Genomic DNA, 22475 nt, shown 5'->3' on the forward strand with positions numbered 1-22475 from the left:
GCATCTCATAATTGGAGGTTGAATTTTCCATTGAGTTCTGGCGTTTTGATCAGGAAGGTCTGGGAATCTGTTATATCGTTGAATGACCATCTCTTTGCCTGGAAGCATATGCTCAGTCTCACTGGGTATGTGATCCTTGGTTGTAACCCAAGCTCTTTGGCCTTCCAGAAAATTGTATTCCAATGCCTCCGATCTTTCAGTGTAGAGGCTGCCAAATCCTGTGCAATCCTCACTGTGGACCCTCGATATTTGAATTGTTTCTTTCTGGCTGCTTGAAGTATTTTCTCTTTTATCTGGTAGTTCTGGAGTTTGGCCACAACATTTCGAGGACTTTCCAGTTTGGAATATTTTTCAGCAGGTGGATTCTCTCAATTTCTATTTTACCCTCAGGTTCTAGTATCTCAGGGCAGTTTTCCTTAATGAGCTCTTGGAAAATGTTGGCCAGGCTCATTTTTTTATCATGCTTTTCTGGTAGGCCTATGATTCTCAAATTATCTCTCCTGGATCTGTTTTCCAGGTCAGTTATTTTTCCACTGAGATATTTTACCTCTTTTTCTAATTTTTCATTCTTGTTGTTTTGTTTGACTAATTCTCGGTTCCTCATAGAGGTATTTGTTTCAATTTGGTTGATTCTGGTTTTTAGGAAATCATTTTCCTTGGTTAATTTTTGTACCTCCTTTTCCATATCATACACTTTTATTTTTAGAGAGATGTTTTCTTCATTATAATGTTTTTCTAATTCTGCTATTTTGTTTTTGCTAGAATTATTCATTTTGTCTGCTATCTCTCTCATTTGGTTTTCAAACTTCCTTTTATCTCATCTAGGAGAGCTTTCTGTGCTTGGGACCCATTCCCTGTTGATGTTTCAGTTGTGGGTGTGGAGTCCACATTGTCTCCCTCTGAGTTTGGTTCCTCCCTCTGAGGATAGTAGGACTCCAGAGTCTTTGTTTTTGTAATCTGCTTTCTACCTATTTTGAGGCAGGGCCCTAGCCATGCCCTTCCTCTAGGGATCCCAAGCCTTTACTGTAGAGGGTTTTGCCCTGGGGCAATAGTTACTATGTTTTCAGGGTTGGGGGGGGGTGGGGTTGGAGCAGGTGAGGTTTACTCTGTCATCCTGGTCTTTAGAAGTCCTGATAGAGGCTTTTTTATTTTTTAAATTTCTGGGCTATGAAGTGGTAGCCACAGCAGTATTTGCTGTCCAGGACAGGGACCCCTATGTTTGGTTCTTACTTTTCTCTTTCCAGTCCCTGCCCTTTGGTGATAGGCCTGGTAGTGGCCCTCGTGGTTGGTGGTGGTTGGACTTGCCCTCCAAGTTGATCAGACCCCTTCTGGGCCTGGCACTGCCCCTATTTTCTATTAGGCAACTAAGTGGCTCAGTGGGTAAAAAATTGGCCTTGGAGTCAGCTAGACTCATTTTCATGAGTTCAAATCCAGCCTCACACAGTTACTAGCTGTGTGATCCTGAGCAAGTTATTTAACCCTGTTTGCCTTAGTTTCCTCATCTATAAAATGAGATGGATAAGAAAATGGGAAACCACTCTAGTATTTTTGCCAAAAAAATCCCAAATGGGGTCATGTAGAGTTGAGCGTGATTGAAACAGCACAACAACAATATCCCTACCAAGTATTTTACAAAATGATTCAGAAGTCCTTTCAGGATTATTTTCTCATCAGCATAACCATAATAATGGTAAGCATTTATATAGCACCTTAAGGTTTACAAAGCACTTTATAAATATTGACTCATTTGATCTTCACAACAATCCTGAGAAGTAGATGCTAATAGATTATCTTCATTTTACAGATGAGGAAACAGAAACAGTGGTTAAATGACTTTCCCAGGGTCACATAGGTAGTAAGCACGACATGATACATCTGTCATTGTCAGTGTGGGAAATTCCTCCTCCAATACAGATAGCCGCTTATCTATAACTTAGTGGATAAGTTTTAGATTCTGAGAATTCTTAGTTTCTGAGAAGTTCTATGACTTGTCCATAGTCAAACAGCAAGTAAATGGCAGGGGTGAGATAGGAATACACATCCTTCTGACTCTGGTCCCACTTGATACAATATAGGTCACACAGTAGTAAGTAAGTGAGTCAGGATTTAACTCAGGTCTTCCTGTCTCCGGGTCTAGTTAATTTCTCTGAGCCTTAGTTTCCTCAGTTGTGAAATGAAAGTGTTGACATTGTCAGTACAAGCACTATAATCTCATTAGGATCATGACTTGTATGTGGATGTACAAGCTCATAGAGAATTCTGGGTAAGAGAATACAAACTGAGAGTTTAATTTTATTACTTGTATAACAGTAATTCTGACTCAATTAAATTCAGTGAGGAAGTTAGGTTGCACAGTGGATAGAGCATTGGACTTGCAGTCAGAAATTTAAGGCAAACTGAGAAGATCATGACCTAGGGGTGGGAAGACTTTGTACTCCGCATCCTGTACCTCTCCAGGATGATTGAATTGAGAATGATTGGAAACTAATTTCCAATTTAGAAGAAAGAAGACTTTTTTTGATTGAAGAGATTAAAACAATGTGACCTATGGGTGGAGAACCTTGACCTTTGTACTTTGTGTCCATTAAGGAGGCAAGCTTCCTTAAGGATGATTGAATTAAGGACTTACTAAATGATTGAGTTACTGAATGAATGTTCTTTGTTTAAAACTATGTGGCCACTTTGGTGAAAACTATGGCCATTTTAGTGATAAGTTGTTATGTCATAACATTGTGAATGATGTACTTTGATTTCTGTGAATGTTTTTCCTTAATTTATTACTGAATAAATAGAGAGTTAACTATACTGTGTAATCAGAACCTTGAAGCTCTTCCCAGCAGCAGTCCTCTGGAATGCTGCTTGTGCTTGGCTTTACAATATCTTACCTCTGGAAATTACTAGCCATATGGTCTCCATGAGAAAGTCACGGAACCTCTGTGAATTCTGGGATCTTTCTAAGACTTGTCAACTAACTTATGGAAAGCAAATTTATGTTAGCAATTTAAGATTTACTAGTGCTTTTAGGGAAATCTGGAAGGCTACTGCTATCAGTAGAAGTGTAGAAGGTATTTCATAGAAGGAGGATTATGTAAGAAAAGGTACAGAAATGGGAGGGCAGGCTAACTGGAGAAGAGAGCAAATTCTGGGTAGTGGTAGGAGATTTATTGGTTATTAAGGGTGAGATTATAGAGGATTTAAGAACTAGTGGGAAGAGTTTGTAAGTTTTTTTTGCCCCCCTGAGGATGCTGAGGAGCACCTAAAGATTTTTGAACAGAGGAATAGAATGTTCAAAATCATGATTTTGGAAAATTTATGGAATTCAATTTAGGATGGTGATGTGAAAGAGAAGCCTAGCTTTGGCCCAAACCCTAGTATAGATCTTAAAGGGTACCAATTGGAACATTCATCAAGAAGAAATAAGAGTAAGCTCCTTCAACTATTTTGGAATCCTGTGGGAACGGGGAGTGAGAAAAGCATGAGGGAAAGCTTAAGCCAGTATGAACTGCAGGAAATGGGCCCCGAAGCCAGCAGATCTCATCCATGGCCTCTTGGAGAAGCACTGTGAGTCAGAACCAGTCCAAAATAGATCACTGAACAAGGAGACAGGGATAGATACACTCTAAAAGTCTTGAGGTACTTATAGGTACTCCTATAAGAGTCCCAGAAGGAGATAGGGCCAACATGGTACCATATAGCCAATGAGTCATGGATCCTCCAAGAACCCTGAAAATGCCATTTCTCTGGAAGTTACAAATAAGGGCCTACAGTAGGCCTGATATTTCTTTGAGTCATATTAGGGCTACAGGAGGAGACAGAGCCAAGTACATGTTGGGAATTGTTCAAGAAAAAGAAGACAGGGTCAAGGCTGGCATCCAAATCAGGAGAGCAGGAGACAGAGGTAGAATTAAGGGATTGTTGTGGAGGAGAAGCCTAGTTCTAGCCTCTTCCTTCAAAATTGCAGGAGGGTAGCTGTAGTGATATACAGATTACAGAGGGAACAGTAGTAAACCAACCTGCTGCCCATTCAGTTCAACAATACCAGAGAGTTTAATGACTATTGTGCAAAATGTAGTACTAGAAAATGATGTTAAAATATGAGTAAAAAGAAGAAAACTCTGAACACAATGAATAAATACTATGGATTAAGAGAATCCCAAGTTATAAACTGAGAAGAATAGTGTAACCTCATAACAGCAAAAAGCAGAGCCTACAAGAAAAATGTGATTTTACCACATGGTCTCCAAGAATAATTGAAAGAAGTTAAGAAAAATAAATTCTAGCTCTTGATGGGAAAAAAAAGGAGAACAAATAGATTAGAATGGAAAATTGGAAAATCTTAACAAGGTAATGGATTCTTTGAAAAACAGAATGGATCAAACAACTCTTAATGCTTCTAAGAGGAAACTAGAAATAGTAGAACAAAATGAAAAGACTGAACAGTTAGAACAGGTGAGTTATATACTGTCAAAAACAAATGATGAAAAACAGGTCAAAGAGAGCTAACTTAAAAATTATTGTACTCTGTGCAACCAACCAAAAATAATTTGGTAATATGTTTGATGAAATCATAAGAGAAATCTATTTATATCTACCAGAACCAGAGGGCAGACTAAAATCTTCCTGTCATCTCCTGAGACACATTCCTCCAATCAAAACACTCAAGAATGCCAGTTAAAATCCTGAGCATACAGATCAAAGAAAAAAAAAAAAGATGTTGCAAGCATCCATAAAGAAAGAGGTTAAGTATTAAGTAACCAGAATCAGGATCACACAAAATTATGATGTAATTACCATAAAGGAGAGGAAATCTGGGAATGCAATTAAAAAAAAAACAACTAAAAACCAAAAACCAAAGCCTAACAATGAAGAAAAACTCAAACTGAAAAACAACATTATCTTACATAGCAAAAAAGTGGATATTTAATAAAACTTAGAATTTTCAAACATTCCTAATGAAATGAGGTGGGCAAAATCTTTGAAATATAAATATAGGAGACAAAAGAAAACTAGAAAAGTGAATTCATTTGAGCAATTTCAAGGAGGGAAAATGAGAATGAAATGTTTGCATTCTTATAGGGAGAGACCCACAGAGAGAGAGTAAAGATAAGCAAATGTAGGACTTGGGGATGATTGTGCTCCCTTTTAGTGGTTGGAAGAAAGGAACAAAGAAAAGGAAAAAACTTGAGTGTTTTGATTGGAGGAATGTGTCTCAGGAGATGACAGGAAGATTTCCTATTTCCTCTAGGTAAGAAATTAGTAAGAAGATGTATTATTTCTCATGATAGGGGCACATGAGAAAAAAAATGTATATGTCTATATCAAGGTAAAGATGGGAGAGATTGTATCACAATTTGTTCTTATCTGAAATTCAACTAAGGTTGAACATACTCCCAAAAACTTTGATGTGGAAATATATGAAACCCAACAAGGAAACAGGCAACAAGAGGAAAAGTAAGGGTTAAAATTTATCTTGGGGAAGAGAATAGTCATAAGTAAAATGGACTCTACCTTTTTTTTTTTGGAGGGCAACTGGGGTTAAGTAACTTGCCCAAGGTTACAGGGCTAGTTTTTGTGTGTGGGTATTAAGTGTCTGAGGCCTAAACCAAACTTGGGTTCTCCTGACTCTGGGGCCAGCATTTTACTCACTGTGTTACCTAGCTGCCCCCTGGACTCCACCTTTTTAATGTGGATCATAAAGGAGAGAAAAGAGAGTATAAAAAGCAGGGGTCAATATCTGATCTGGGTGAAGCAAGAAGAGGGGCAGAGAGGCAGAATTGGGCAACTTCGACTATATATTACTGGTGTTGATCTCAATACTTTTCTCTTCCCACTTTCTTTGCAAAGAGGAGTGCAGAAGACACAGAGAGGAAATTTATAGGAAGTTAAAATGCAGGAAAAGTACAATTAGCAAGGGTGATTTTGAGTTTGAATAGGGTGAACTCATACATCAATGGTGAAAGGTAGTAGAATGAAGTAGACAATGGAATACAATAATAAGTTATTGACAAAAAATAGTTGAAGTTGAGTTTCACATAAAATTAAAATGATGGATTGACGCAAAATTTATTATGCCTCAGGCAAATTAAAGACTCAGTGGTGGCAACCATGATATCAGACAAGGCAGAAGTAAAAATTCTAAAAAGAGATAAGCAGGGAAATGCTATTATACTTAACCAAAGCATAGGTAATGAAATGATCTTGATATTTATAGATACAGCAAATGGCATATCATTTAAATACTTAAAAAAAAAAGCTGGAGTTAGAAGTAGACAGTGAAACTATTGCGGTTAGGGACCTCAATATGTCCAGATTTAGATTTAGACAAATTTAAAATAGATTTTAAAAGATTTGAATAGAATTTTTTATAAAAAATTAGATATAATTTCAGAGAAAGTGTAGATCTGCATTGGTAGAGAATGTTTCCTCACAAAGAAGTTCCCTAAACAGTTGAAATCATAGGTCCAGTCCCTATATTTGCCTAGATATACTAGATATTTGGTGACTTATGAATTAGAGGACAAAGCAAACTACATATATGCCAGTTGGACATGGTGCTTTGACAAAAAAAAAGGATGATAAAAAAGGACTGAAATCCACTTTGTGTTTTTCTTTGTTTTATGGATTTCCATGGCCAAATAATTCATCACCCCATTGAGTAATCCCCTGGGGATGAACCTTTTATCCTTAGCTGGGCTGCTTCTCAGGAAGCAGATCCAATCTGTTGCTGGAATCTGTGATCACTCAGGGAAGCTTCTCTAGCATGATAAAACATTCCAGAGATTATACTTCAATGACATAACCTTCACAAAGATATGGCTTCATCCATGACTTGATCAGACATCAAAGGGAGACATTTTTGAAGGATTTTTGACAAAACCCATTTGGTTTATTTAGGTGAGAGAATTAGAGTAACTCCCAGGATTCTTTTCCTTTTTGTACCATACCTTCAAAGACAAGAGGCTCCTTACATTTATTTTTCCTTCAAGGAGGCTAAAAGTATTTCTCTCTCTCTCTCTCTCTCTCTCTCTCTCTCTCTCTCTCTCTCTCTAATTTTGGTGTCTAGGAGTGGAGGGCTTAGCTGAGGGAGATGCAGATGAGATTCAGATATTCTTAGGTTGTCCACTCCCATGGGGCTAGAAAGTCAAAGTAAATGAAGGAATTGCTTAGGTAATGCCAGAGCCCCAGTAGAATACAATGTACTTGAGAATAGAAGCTATTTTGTTTTTGTTTTCCCTGTGTCTTGTACCCAAGTAGGGGTTTAATAAATATTTGTTGAATTAGCTTGAATTGGATTGGAGGTATAATATTACTATCACACTACCCATCCTCCGTTATTTGTAATTCGTTAGTAGACGCAAGTTGCTAGGAAATGGTATTGAAAAAGAAAAAAAAACTTGGGCTTAAATTGGGTAAGACAAATAAGTAAGCAAACAAAAGAATGAATGAATGATATAAATATATAATAAATGATATAAATGAATAGAGTGAATTGATAGATGGATAAAAAATTAATGAATGAATCAAAAATCATTTATTAGGTACTTATTTTATGCCAAGTATTATGCTAAGTGTTGGGGATAACAACAGCAATAATATCTAACATTTATAGAGCACCTACTATAGAGCTAAGATTGTGCTAAGCATTTTACAAATTTTTTTTTTTTTGCATTTTGGAGGGCAATTGGGGCTAAGTGACTTGCCCAAGGTCACACAGCTAGTTTTTGTGTTAAGTGTCTGAGGCTGGATTTGAACTCAGGTCCTCCTGACTCCAGGGCCAGTGCTCTATTTACTGTGCCACCTAGCCACCCCTCATTTTACAGTTTTTGTCTCATTTGATCCTCACAACCCTGTGAGGTAGGTGCTATTATCCCTATTTTATAGATGAGGAAACTGAGGCAAACAGAGGTGAAGTGACCTGCCTAAGGTCACACAGGTAGTAAATATCTGGGACTGCCTTTGAACTCAGGTTTTCCTTATTCCATGCCCAGCATGCTATCCACTGCCTGGGTACATATAAAATTTTCTATACAAAAAGAAAAGTAAAATAGTTTCTGCTCTCAAGAAATTCACATGCTAGGATCTAAGGTGTGTGTGTGTGTGTGTGTGTGTGTGCACATGTAATGTGAACTTACATTAGAAACTGGGAAGTAGATCTTTGGTGTGAAGGAAACTAAAATGCAGACCCTTCAATTAATGCCTTCGAAATCTCTATGCGGAATTCTTAAACATGTCTCATAGCGGTGAGAATGGTATTTGTTGTGAAAGTTTAAAGCCTCTGTAACAAGAAATTAAAATGAAAATCCCGGCACACCCTGAGTGCTAGCTATAAAATTACTCATGAGAAACTTGCTGTCAATTACCAGAGTGAAATAATAGGGTGTTTTTTTTTTCCCTTCTCCATTTAAAATACCACCTCCCAGCTGAATGTTCATGAGGGTGCCATCAAGGGCCGGATGTGTTGTTTCCCTAAAACATTGCACAGGTTCCTGGGGCTGGTCCAACGGTGGTTTTATTGTAATAATAGCTGACATTCTGAATGACACAAGGCATTCCCGAAATGGTCTTTGGATGGAAAGTTCCCATACCTATGACTTCCTGTTCTCTTTTCTAGTATCCTGACTGCTCTTCTGCTCTGTTCCTAAGTGGCATTTCTGAAGACTCTGTATAATTAGAATGCATTGAATCCTTGAGGAAACATTATTTTTCTGATATCAGTAGTGCAGTAGAAAGAAAGGTGGATTTGGAGTCAGAGAAACTGTGTTCAAAACCTGGCTTAGCCACATCTGTGTGACTTCGGGCAAGTCATTTCTCTTTGAATTTTCCCCTCTGTAAAATGAGAGGGTTGGACTAGGTGGCCTCTACCATCTCTTCCAGATTTAAATATATGATCCTATGAAGATTTCTCCCATATCTCCAGGCCACTGCTGTTGTTTTTTTTTTTCTGTATAAGAATAATATAAAAGTTACAGCTTAATCAACTGAGGCAATAGAACCAATAGATTCTCTTGGGTAGAGGAAAGTAGGGTAGGGGAAACTACATCTATGTAAGCCTACGTAATGCAGGAGGTAAATCATAAAGTAGTCTGGAAATTATATAGATCATTGCTATAGCTGGTTGGAGACTGTCTTCTATTTGTTTTAATTTCCTAATTCTATAACTATAGATGTCTTTTTTGAAGTTATCCCATTGATTCTGAGTTGAATTGTACTTAAATCACTGTAGATGGATGTATATCTCTCCTGTCTCTAAAGACCACTAGGGAGTAAGATGTCACCTCTCATGCATACTTGGGTTGCACGTTCCAGAGCTTAATCACTTTCACTCTTGTCGCGTTCTCTCTGATGTCTTGCCTTTAATCCCTCCTGCTGCATTTCAAGACACTTGTCTTTCAATTATTCCTCACAGGAGCTGAACAACATGTGGGCACTTTGTTCTTTAAATGTCTTTAGTTTTCCTTGGGGGAATAGATCTCTGGTAGCTCACAATCAATAGGCCTTTGGTAGATCCAATCTGCTTTGCCAGATATGATCTCTCAAAGATTACTCAGGATGAGTGTTTGTTCTTCTAATAATTAAAAAAATATCCATGTCCCTGGACATGGTGGTAAATGTCTGTAAATGTATCAGGTGCCTATAGTATGTATAACACTAATCCTCCAATGTGGTAAGCCCCAGGAGGGAGGGGACACCAAATTACTAAGGAAGAATGACTTGGCCTAAGTCAGGAAAAAAATGAGTTTAAAACTCCCATGATAATCAGTAGAGGGTCAGGGCCATGAGTGTCTGTTCTACTTCAGGCCTGAGTGAGACAGGGAGATCCAGTCTTCAAACAAACAAAAAACCAAAAGAATGAATGAACAAACACATAAATAAATGAATACATGATTGTAGTTAGTAAATAAAGACAAGTAAATAGGTCAACAGATAAACAGATATTAATGTCTCTGCATTTCTTTTTTTTTTTGCACAATAGTTACCCTACATACCTCTACAATTATCCTCTTATAACAAAGAAAAACAGGGGAGCAAAACCAACCAATGTAGCAACTTTCTGTTTGTATCTGCTGTTTTGACACTTCTTATCACCGGGCCTCTGGATCAATATTGCTTGTTGCATTTATTCCAAGTTCACTTGTCTTTCCTTGTGGTTCTGATGCACATTACTATAGTCATTATGTATAGTGTTATCCTGATTCTCCTCATTTTACTCTACATCAGTTAATTTAGCTTAGTTTTCCGTTAAAAATTTTCACGTAGACAGTCCTAGCATGCAGGTATCTGTTTGAATTCACCAACCTTTTTTTTTGTTTGTTCGTTTCAAATCTCTTCATGTTAGAAACTAATATGGTGGCTGGACTTGATGTTACCTTTCTGTAGTCCCTGCTGTCAGGGAAGCCAACAGTGACTATTATCTGATTTGGAGAGTTCTGAGCTACAGTTGGGTTCAAGTCAATCTAGTGATTTACTGTCTGCACTAAATGCTCACCAATATGGTGAGCCCCCAAGAATGGAGGGCCACTGGGTTACCTAAAGAAGGACAAACAAGCCAAGGTTGAAAAAACAGGGCAGGATAAAGCTTCTGTGCTAATTCATATAGGACCAGCAGTGAGTGCTTTACTTCCAGCCTGGGCAATGTAGGGAGACCTAGTCTCCAACACAACAAAAGCAACAACAACACAAAAGAAATCAAGGAACCCATATGATCTGGCCACAATTTTATCTTGACTACAAAAATTTGAGCCTTTGGGGTTTGTACTTCCCCGTTCCACCCAGCCCCCCTAAACACCACCCCAGCCTTTAATTTAATCTTCCAGTTTGCTTGAACCATTTTCTCTCCCTTCTGTTTTGGTGTCAGTTCTCAGGGCTACGTGCTGAGAAGAAAAATGAAAAAGTTAAAAAAAATCTGTAATCTGATGCCCTGCTGACCTGTCTGATCCTGCTTTCTAGTACAGCCAGGGCTGAAATACCTGCACAGAAGAACAATAACCCTGGGAGATGAAAAGAAAAAAGAGCAGGGAAAGATGGGCATCCTTCAGCTTATATTCATCCTGACAAATGCCAGTCACCACTAATAAATGAGACGGAGGCCAAGAGGCTGAGGCAGCTGCACTTGTTGATTTCTCTAGGTACAGTCAGGAAGAGTTCTCCAGCTTGGAAGAAGGGTTGTTTAAAATAACGCTTAATAAGTAGGATGTGGGTGGTCCTAGATGCCAACTCTTCTGGTCTAATGGAAAGAACTGATGAGTCAGGAATCATGGACTAAAATCTGTCTTGACATTGACTAGTCATGTGACCTTGGACAAGTCATTCAACACCTTTTTTCCTGTTTTCTTACCTGCACCGTGAGTATAATAATACCTTCTACTATTTCACAGAGATATTGTGAGTCTTTTGCCATCTGCATATTCCCCCTTCTGCCTGCCAAAAGCTTGTTATACAGTAGAAAAAGTATTAGCATTAGAATTAGGAAACTGGACTTTATATCCTAGCTCTGACGCTTAGGGCCATGTGATCATAGATTTGGGAGCTGCCGTACAGATGAGAATATTAAAGCTCAAAGAGATTCAACCATAATCACTCTGGTAACAAGTAGCAGAGGTAGTCAAGTCAACTAGCGTTTATTAAATACCCATTATACTTTGGGCACTGGTCTAAGGAGGGCTAGGGATATGAAGAAAGGTGAAACCAAATAAAAAAAGATCCTTCCTCCAAAGGATCTCACAGTCCGAGGGGAAGACAACACACAAAAAACTACTCACAAAAAATTTTCTGTTTTAAATCTCTCCATGTTAGAAACTAGCGAGATGGCTGGACTTGATGGTACACTTCTGTAGTCCCTGCTGTTGGGGAAGCCAACAATGACTATTATATGATTTGGGGAGTTTTAAGCTACAGTAGGGTTAAACAAACAGGGTTAAGTGACTTGCTCAGGGTCACACAGTTTGTAGGTGTCCATGGATTTGAACTCAGGTCTTCCTGACTCTGCACCAGGCACTCTATCCATTGCATCACCTAAGTGCTTATGCAAACTATAGCATTGAACCTATCATTGTGTTCAACAGTGGGAAAAGGAAATCAGCAAGTCATATGGTAAAAGTAAAGGATAACTAATGGATAGCATGCATATTGAACTAATTCCCATGGGATGTTAACGGACTGAGAGGAAGGGCCCCAGCATGCTGGGTAGATCCAGTGTGGAGGTTTAGTGGAAGAACACAAATAGTTATTTCACAGGATAAGATGTGGATGAGTGGTGCCTTGCTCTCCTTGGTAACTCTATTTACATTGAATGGAATATCCCCAAGGAGATCACAAATCCTATTACTAGATTCCTACTGCAAAATTTCATAAAAGAGCTTAAGGAAATCACTTAAAAGCCTAAAAGAAAAAAAATGCATGGCTCTAACTCAATGACTTCAACCCTGTTGCAGTATTCTATCACTCTGGGCTCTTGTTTCCTTATCTGTAAAATAAGGAAGAAGAAAGGTTGTCAGTGAGTTGAACTAGAAGATCTTTAAGGTCACTTCTAAGTCCAACCTACCAGGATTTTAGGAAGGACAATATGTACCTGGAGGATATACAGTCTCTCTTTCACGTGTAATTTGGCTAATTTTTATTTTTTAGATTAGGTCTCCCTATGTCTCCCAGGCTGGAAATATAGCAACCACTCATGGGACCAACACTACCATTGATTGACACAGGAGCTTTGACTCTCTCCATTTCTGACCAAGGCCTATTCTCCCCTCCTTAGGCAGAACAGTGGCCTTCCAGTTCTGGGAAGCTCACCATATCATTGCCAGACTTAGTACAGACAACTGATCTTAGCTGTCCTGAAAACTCAAAGGATCCATCAGCCTTGGTATTCCCAGTAGCAGAGTTTATGGGCATGTACCATCACTCCTGGCTTCTGGCTGATTTTTATATCCCATGTGATTTTCCCTGTATTGCCCAGTATACTCCATGGTTAGTTCTTCCTACTTTACAGGCAATATATGTTCAGAGAAGGAAAAACAATTTTAATATTGGCCTAAGTAGGAAGGTGTATCTTCTGGGAAAACCAATGGAATGCATTTCCTTTCTAAATATAAATAGCTTTGAATTAGTTTTAATTTGCTTCTTTTTTGCATTATCTATCCCACTGCTTTCTCTCTGAGTATGGAGAGTGAAGTCTCAATGTTCTAGTATAGGAAATGGAAGTCTTTAAGCCAAGGGCGATCATTGGATTTCACAAAACTCCATAAATTAGCCAACTAGGCACACTAGGGAGCATAATGGACAGAGTTGACTCATCTCCCGTTCTCCATAGTTCCCTAAGCTCTGTTTTGATCAGCCAGGGCTTAATGGCCTATCCTACAGCTTTGTTCATAGCAAGGGAATGGGACAGGCTGAGCTATTTAGAACTTTTGCCTTCAAAGCATTACTGAAAGAGGAATAAATCTACCTACAAGTAGAGATGATAGGCATTTTTACAGAGAAGTTTATGTTGGATTTTATTCTCATCACTGACTAAAATTATGGGTTATTAATTCATTGGCTCTTGTTAAAATCAAATTAATAGGAAGATCCTGATTAGTGCAAATAGGAATCCTGTGAAGTGGTCATACCGCACTGCATATTTCCATAGGCCTGGAATGAATTGCTATACTTATGTAATACATATTTACATAATTATGACTTCAAATAGTGTGAATTTGAATACATGAAACCACTTCAGGGGATTCATTATTTGCATTAATCATGTACACACACACACACACACACACACACAAAAGCTGTTATGCCGTTTTTGAGATGGTGATTGAGGTTTGCAGGGTGAGGAATGTCATGTTGCAATATCTGGGGTGGTCCTTGATGCCCTTTCCCTTGGGCTAGCCTTCTGGGAAGTTAGAAAATAGCCTAAGGTCCCTACCTACCACAGCCCAAGCTGATCATGACCAGCTTGGGAGACTCTGAGGCCAGATCTCTGTCTCCTCCACCATATTGCCTTTTGCCAACATTTCATTTTTTGTCTACTGCTCTCTGAGGTTACAGGTATGTGTGGAAGAACACAGGGAGAGAAGGACTTCTTCTCATCTGATTTTTGTTTGTGTTGTTGCTTAGTCATACATGACTCTTCCTGACCCCATTTGGGGTTTTCTTGGCAAAGATACTGGGGTAGTTTGTCATTTTTTTTTTCCTCCAGCTCATTTTATAGAAACTGAGATAAACAGAATTAAGTGACTTTCTCAGGATCATGCAGCTAGTAAGTGTCTGAGGCTAGATTTGAACTCAAGTCCTCCTGCATCCAGGTTGGCACTCTATTCATTGTGCCATCTGGCTGCCTCCTCATCTTATTGTTAGGGAAGTCTAATTAGAATTGGAAGGGTAGTAGAACTTACATGTGCCTCACAGAGGAGTGACTTACACAATAGCATCTCAATATCTATCAGTACTGAGATCTGGATGTTTGGCTATGACTTCTTTGGAAAAGGTCAAGCTTGCCTGACTGTGAATGCTCCAGCAAATCAGTATTTATTTATCATATAAAAGCCTCCCATCACTTGTTCTGAATCCCAGGGGGCTCCCCACCTGGGAGCTCCAGAAGCTTACCACCCGCTTCTGGCCTCCACGAAACCCATCCACCAGAGACCCATTGACTTAGAGAATGTACACTCATCAACTTTCTGTTACTATTGTAGTCTCTTGGAGGAGATCAGTTGTGTGTGTGTTTGTGTGTGTGTGTGTGTGTAGGAGAAGAGGGGTGGCTCCTTATGGCGTTTCCTTTTGTAATGACAGTCTGGTAAATGAAATCAGGAACATCAGGGAGCTGAATACAGACATTATCCCCAAGCCTCTGACTATAGTTTTTAAATCCTCTTACTATTGCTTGGATGAGGTTTGATCCTAAGGAGGAGAAGATTGACCCTATTTTATAGATGAGAAAAACCAGAGACATAGAAGTATGTGTGGAAAGGTTTGATCTAACTGACTTGTGGGACCAGCTCCCTGCTGAATTTCCTCCAGAAGAGTGATAGGAAGATAGGACTCTGCCCCTCACCTCTGCTTTCCCTACCCACACACTCTATGAACTCTTTTTGAAAATCCTTTAAGTGACAGACATGAAACTATAGACACCACAAGCCCTCAGGCTGATAACACCGAGATAGAATGTAAACAAGTCTGATCTATCAGATGGAATTTCATGCCTGAAAATTCTCTCTGAGGCATGACACATAGAAACACATTTTACTTAATAACTCTCAAACTGCCCACTTCCACCTTATATTAGTTGGCCTTATTACAGTAGCTAACATGAGTTCTGAAGTTCATAGGCTTCTTGTTTTTTTTTTCATATAATGCCTGGTAGAGTTTTAATAGATCTTGAAATTAGTAGTTGAATTTAAATAAATGATCTACTTCATGATCCCCTCTCACTATATGTATCAGAATGACAGCCTCCATGCACTTTCCAGACTGGTGCAGGTGCAGTGGTGGTAACCACCTTGGGGGTCAAGTCTTCTCCTTGACTGGGATGAACTCAGGTACCTGGAAAATGATTCATCTGGTAGATAGTAGCCACTAGCTTCAGTCTTTTATTCATTAATCATAGTATACAACTCAACTTAATTCCTCAAAGTCCTAGATGACTCCTTATTAAAAGTTTCAGAGGAGGTTCTGATCATCATTAGGAGAACAAGTCCCTCAATTATGACCCCTTATACTTATGAAATCACAAGTCTGACAAAAAAAAATCCTCTGGGGAATGTTCTAGGTGCAGTTCAGAAAACTGGTATTATTGGTACCTCTCTAAAATAATTATTTATTATTTCTATGATTTGTTCTTTAACAATTAGGACTTTTCTTTAGCACATTTAATTTGGGAATGGTTTCTTTGTGCATACCTTATTGGTGATTATTTTAGTTGTGTTATGGTCTATAAATTTTAATGCTTCTATCTTAATTTCTTTGGCTCTAGGTTAAAATCAATTTTCGCAAAGGTATTGTGTGATGCTGAGAAACATGTTTATTTTATAATGTTTTCATTCAGTAAACACCTTACATCTTTCGAATGTAATTTTTTCGTTAACCTCTTTAGATGCACACTTTCTTTCTTTACCTTTTATTAGATTTATCTTACTTTGAAAAAGGAATATTAAAGTCACCTATAATTGTTGTTACTATTTTTTTTACTTTCCCCCAACTGATTCTCTCTTATTTACTTCAGTAGCTTTTGAAAACCTTTCTTCTCTCTTCAATCATTCCATACCATGATCTATGAATCACCAAACCTAATGACCTTTTCTCAGTCCTTGTCCTCTGTTGATCCTCTGATGTTCCTAATTTCTCTCTCCTTTCAAGGGTTTTTTTTTGACAGTACTCTTCCTTAGATGTCTTCTTACTAATTTGGCCCTGCCTTTTCACTGCAGGGGTGTTCTGGAGCCAGCTTGAACCTGTTCTTGAGAGTCAATTAAATTTTTGTTGTGAGATTCATGTTGGAAACCAGTATAGGCTACAAATCAGTACTTGATTCTCTTTTTTTGTTGATTATCTAGAGTTCTGAAAGTGATAGAGAAAATATTAATAATGCAGGTTAAACTTAAAAGTGTGTTGTGAGTACATTTTTGTTAAAATGGAGAGCTAGTTGTTAAATATTTACCAGCACACCCCTGCTTCTCAGTCTCCTTTACTCAATCATCATCCCTAAATGTGATCATACTCTAAGGCTCTGTGCTAAGTCCTCTTTTTTTTTTTCCTATACTATACTATTTCCCTATACTATAGGAAATATACTACTCCTCTCTTTTCATTTTGGGTGGGATAGAATAAGTTACTTGGATGATTGTCATTGAAAATCTAACATTCTTCTTCTCTCTCCCCTATACATCAGCTTTCAAAGATTCAATTAGAATCTCCATGCAGATAAGTCTCAGATCTATATTAGCCCTAGTCTCTTTCCTGAACTCTAGCCCAACTCACAACCTTTCTATTGTACATTTCAAATTGAATGTCCCATAGACATCTCAAATTCAACATATCCAAAAACAATAGCTTTCTCTTCAAATCTGTTCCCCTCTGCCCCTTCTGCTTAACTTCCCTGTTATCATTTAGGACACCACAATCCTTCCAACTGCTCAGTTCTGTAACTGTCATCCTTGGTGTCATCCTTGACATTTCACTTTCCCTCATCCCACATATCCAAATTCTGACCTTATTATATATATTCCTACACATGAATTTTTTTGACTGACCAGCAATGAATTCCGTGAGTTCACTCTTAGCGGCTTCACAGTGGGGCCATTTTACTCAATCAAGAGAAATGGAAATCCAGCTCAGAAATGGTACTTCCCTGTCAGGAATGAACTTTATCTTTTAAATGTAAAGGGCTTGTATCCTCTTTATTATCTGGGGCTTAAACTCTGGTACTGGTATTCCCTTAAGTACACTCCCCAAAGTTGGAGATTTTTCTTGAAGACTGGGTGCCCGGAGCACCTTCCTAAATTAGGGGCCTGAGAAAGCAACCAACACCCCTCTTGTATTCCCATCAGCAGGCTGAATCCCTTGAGCTCCCACAAGCTCAAGCCCTCAAGCTCCATCTCTGGAGTAATATGACCTCCATCCGCCCACTGCTTAATGTACATCCTGACCCAGACAGCAACACCCAGCTGCCAGCACCCTGTGAAAAAGAAAAACGAGATGCTTGTTCATCTGTAGCTTAATAACAGTGTGCAGGGACAGTTGTCTTTTATATGCTCTGTTTGGGTCATTACGAGGGTTCAGTTAATACTAATTGAGGACCAAAAGATTCTGGGCTTTGTTTTGTTCATTCCTGCAGTCTCTGCCTTGGCTGGCTCCAGTAACAGAACCCAGCACTGTGCTAGAAGGACGTTTATAAGGGAGCGAGGTCACAGAGGTTGGGACTATTAGGTTGTGAGACTTCAAATCCCCTCCCTATCTCCCACATCAAAGGACTGGGAGGGCTGGGTGGGGAGAGAAGGGTAACAATTATTTCCGTGGATTATGTAATTAATCTTGCAGGTTCTTACTGGTGGTGGGTTTTAAAAGCAGCTTTGTCAGAGTGATGTTCATTTTTGAAATATTTTGTTTTCCAGGCTTTCACCTTAAGCATCCTTTATTAATAAACCTTGAACTTTCCAACATGTCCCAGCTGTATGTCACCCTGACTGGCATTCTCCTACTTTGTCAATTACCGCTAAAATATGGTACTTCGGGGAGATAACTATTATTGCTAATCATAATTAATTGATAGTGTTTTTAAAATAATGGCAATAATAATAAGAGGTAAAGAGAGTTAAAGTTCTGATTCTAGGCCTCTAGAGGTCTTTCCCTCTGTCAATTCTGTGTATTCTATTGATGAGCCTTTAATACTAGGATGACATTGGTCATTAGAAGATGGACCTTAAACTTATCTCCCAGCTAGGCTCCCATTAAGCAAAACAAAACAAAACAAAACAAAACCAAACAAAAACCACTGTTCTAAATGCTTAGGGATTCAAAGATAACAAAAACAGACATTCATAAAGTGCTTCAAAGTTTGCAAAGTTCTTTATATACAGGATGTTATCTCATTTCAACCTCATCACAATCCTGGGAGATAGGTGCTACAGGTATTATTATCTTCATTGTAGAGATAAAGAATATAAGACTCAGGCTAAATGACTTTTTCAGGGCCATATCACCAGCACATTAGAGGTAGAATCTGAACCGAAGTTTTTCTGGTGAGGACATGTGACATGTTCTCATGTCATATGTTAAAACGTGAAGAAGGTTGGTCTTACAGTGACAAAGATCTGGGTTCAAATCTTGCCTCTGATGTTCTAGCTGTGTGACCCTGAACAAGTCACTTAACTTTTCAAAGTTCTATAAGATTAGATGTTGCAGAGAAAGTGTTTACCCACATTGGGAGAAGAACTTTCCTCACCTAGGATTTTCTTATAACAATAAAATCACTGGTCTAGTTTCTATTCCTTTATTCCCCTTCTTGGCTGTTGCAATTGCCACTTAGAGATTGGATTCTGTGCTGGGGCAGGGACAGGTAAGACTCTTATCTCCCTTTTTTTTCATTTTGGGAGGGATAGAATAAGTTACTCAGATAATCGTTGTTGAAAATCTGAAATTATTCCTTTCTCTCTCCCCCAAATAACCTTCTTCCAAATGTGTTTATTGCTGTTGAGATAAACACCATTCTTTCCAGTCACACTCCCAAACTGGTGACATCTTGAGAGCAGAGAAACTATCTTAGCTTGAAGAGTAAGGCACAGAGATGGGAAGTGGCATGTTCCAGCCAGGGTCGAACCACTGCTATCACCTTGATCCCAGTGGGACAGACTTTGTGCCCAAGAATCTTGGAAATGGAAATCCCCCCCCCCACCCCAGACCACTATCCCTGCTTTCAGTCTGCCTTAGAAATAGCAATCCTTCTCCCCCACTCATGCCCCACCTCACTCCATCATCCAGAGGAAAAACTTCTGTGGAGAAGGGGCCTGCCAACTTTGCCATAACTAACACTAATTGCCACCGATGGGCAGGTAAACCCAAGAGGCAGCCAGAACCTATAGAGTAGAACTTCCTTCTCAGGCCTGTAAGGCAGAAGAGCAAGAGATCTGAGGTTTCTATGGCCTGAAAAGTCCAAGGAAAAATCCTAAGAGCCCAGACACTGATGGCTGCCCTCCTGCCTCTGAATTTTCTCTACCATGCCACACAAATCTCTTCACCTTGGAAGTTCACTCTACCCATGAATTTCTCACAGTAGAAATATCTACTGTCCCTTTAGGCCTCTTCCTCTGATTGTTTGGCTCCTCCCAGATCATCCATTTTAAGGAGGATACCTGGGCCAATCATGTCTTCCTTCTTCTCTTGACTATACTTCTGATTCTAGACTTTATTTACCATGCTTCTTGGTGGGTGCCCCTGTCTCCTTCTTCCACTTACTCTTAAGTTTCCTTTGATGTGTTGTCCTTTCTCATTAAATACTTAAGTTCTTTGTGATCTGGCATTGTCTGTCTTTCTTTTTACTTGTACCTGTATTCCCACCACTTAGCACAGAGCCCAGTACATAGCAAATGCTTACTAAATGCTTTTGGATTTGATTTGATAAACCCAGGAAGAACAACACCCCAAATGACTGGTTATAGTTCCATTCTGCCTTCTGTGGCAATTGCTTCAGGAAACAATGCTTATGAAGTTTCTACCTTGTAATTGCCTCTGGTCCTCACCTCCCCAGTAGCCATAGTTGAGAAAGAAGCCATAGCTTCTTCAGTAGAAGACTGGAAAAGACAGAAAGTTCTTACCCCCAAAGTCCTTGGCACTGCTCAAATAGCTCAACATCAAAATGGTCATAGTTCTATTAATGGTTCTATTAATGGAAATAACACTAAAAAGACACATTGCCATATACCTTGTCATGCTGTCCTTAGAATCACTGTATCCATCCATTAAAATTTCATCTGAAACCTCTTTGTGGTGTCTCATTTATTAGAATGTGAGAGTCTTGAGAGTAGCAATGGTCTGGCTTTCCTATTTATATCCCAAACATTTAGTACAATGATTTGTACACAGTAAGTGCTTAGGAAATGCTTTTTCATTCATTTTGTTCATTTGCATTCAACTACTTACTTGCCCTCACCCTATATATCCAATTATCTGCCAAACCTTAGCATGTTTACTTCCACAACATTACTCATATCTGTCCCCTTCTCTCTCCTATTAAGGCCAGTACCCTGTTTTAGTGTGTCACCTGGATCATTACAATCTCTTTCTAATTGGACCTCTTTGCCTCTGGTTTTTCTTCTCTTTGATCCATCCTCCATACAATGACCAAAACTGATTTTTACTAAAACACAGGATTGATAGTGTTGTCAAATAAATCTCAGTATCTCTCTATTGCTTTTAGGATAAAATATTATTTAATTTTTATGCCATTCTTTTAAGAATTTTATGTTTTTGTATAAGTTTTACAATGTACATAATTACTAGTTCAATAATATATGTATAGAATGTCAATAAATGTTCAATAATACATGTAGATAATGTCAATAATGTCAGTTGTACATGTACATAATGTTAATAACTCAACACATATTAGCGGTGAGTGCTTGACTTTTTTTTTACTAATAAAAATGTGTGATCCAAGAAATTTGAAGACCACCATTCTGTATGGTTATAAGAAATCCAACACAATATAAAAAAAGAACAAACAAACCCAAAACCAAATTAGGTCAAACAAGAAACAGAAGACTTATGAAGCATTAATATAATGAAAAACAGAAGAGGTGACTGAAATTCTATCTCTGGGGTTCTTACTTAGGTATCCATGAATTTTTATTGAAAAAATATTTTTATGACTATTTCAATATAATTGATTTCCTTTTGTAATTCCATGTATTTTATTTTAGACAGTTAAAAACATCATTCTGAAAAGGGATACCAATTCACTGCCAAAGGGGTATTGGACACACAAAAAATTGAAGAGCCCCTGAACTGGCCTCTTTGGAAGTGGTAGGGAGAGATAAGATTCATAATGATTGGCTCTGATGCTTAACAGAAAAACACAGAAAAAGAGTAGTAAATGATTGCAGGTTGGCCCTACTTGAAAATATTGGAACAAGGATTTTCTGGTCATTGTTTAATAACTAGCTCTCCAGAAATGTACACAAGATGCCCCTTTAAGCTTAATTTGCATTATTTACATTTTTCTCCATCACTTTTTTCAAAAAAAATCTAGATAATCAATAAACAAAAAGTCAAGTCTTAATTTCTAGCATTTGCTGATGTCTGAGGTATAAATGCTCACAGTGAAAATTAATCAATATGTTCTCTTCTTTCTTTTTTTAAAATCAAATTAACCAAAGATTTATCTTTATTTTATTGCCCCCCCCATGAAACCAGCTCTTTGTTTTATTCATTAGTGCAATAGTTTTCTTAATTTGAATTTTATTAATCTCTCCTTTGGTTTTCAGTATTTCTAATTTTATGTTTAATTGGGTATTTTTAATGTGTGCTTTTTTGGTTGATAATCAACTGGTTCTGAAGAGTCATGTTTGAGATGGCTCTAGATATAATGATCTGGTTATAATGATCTGCTTGATCAATAGGGCAATGGATTAAGTGGTGCTCTGTCATATTTTGGTACCGCAAGAAGGTAAGATACTTTGGTGTCATCAGAAATACCAAAACCCCACCTGTTGAAAATCCTTCCATGCTTCCATTAAAATGCTTCCACTTAGGGGCGGCCAGGTGGCTTAGCGAGTAAGAGCACTGGCTCCAGTGTCGGGATGACCCGGGGATCAAATCCGGGCTCCGACACTTAGCACCACACCCAGAAATAACTGGCCGTGTAACCTTGAGCAAGTTACTTAACCCCGATTGCTTAAAAAAAAAAATGCTTCCACTGAAGTGGGCAAACCACAAGTGCACATGAATGTTTTCATTATGTACTAGTACCATATCATAATAAAACTGGAAACAGATCTCCCTAC

This window comes from Petaurus breviceps, unplaced genomic scaffold, assembly GCF_028583685.1.
Source record: "Petaurus breviceps papuanus isolate PSGF00001 unplaced genomic scaffold, PetGlider_PUasm1.0 90925, whole genome shotgun sequence".
NCBI lineage: Eukaryota > Metazoa > Chordata > Mammalia > Diprotodontia > Petauridae > Petaurus > Petaurus breviceps.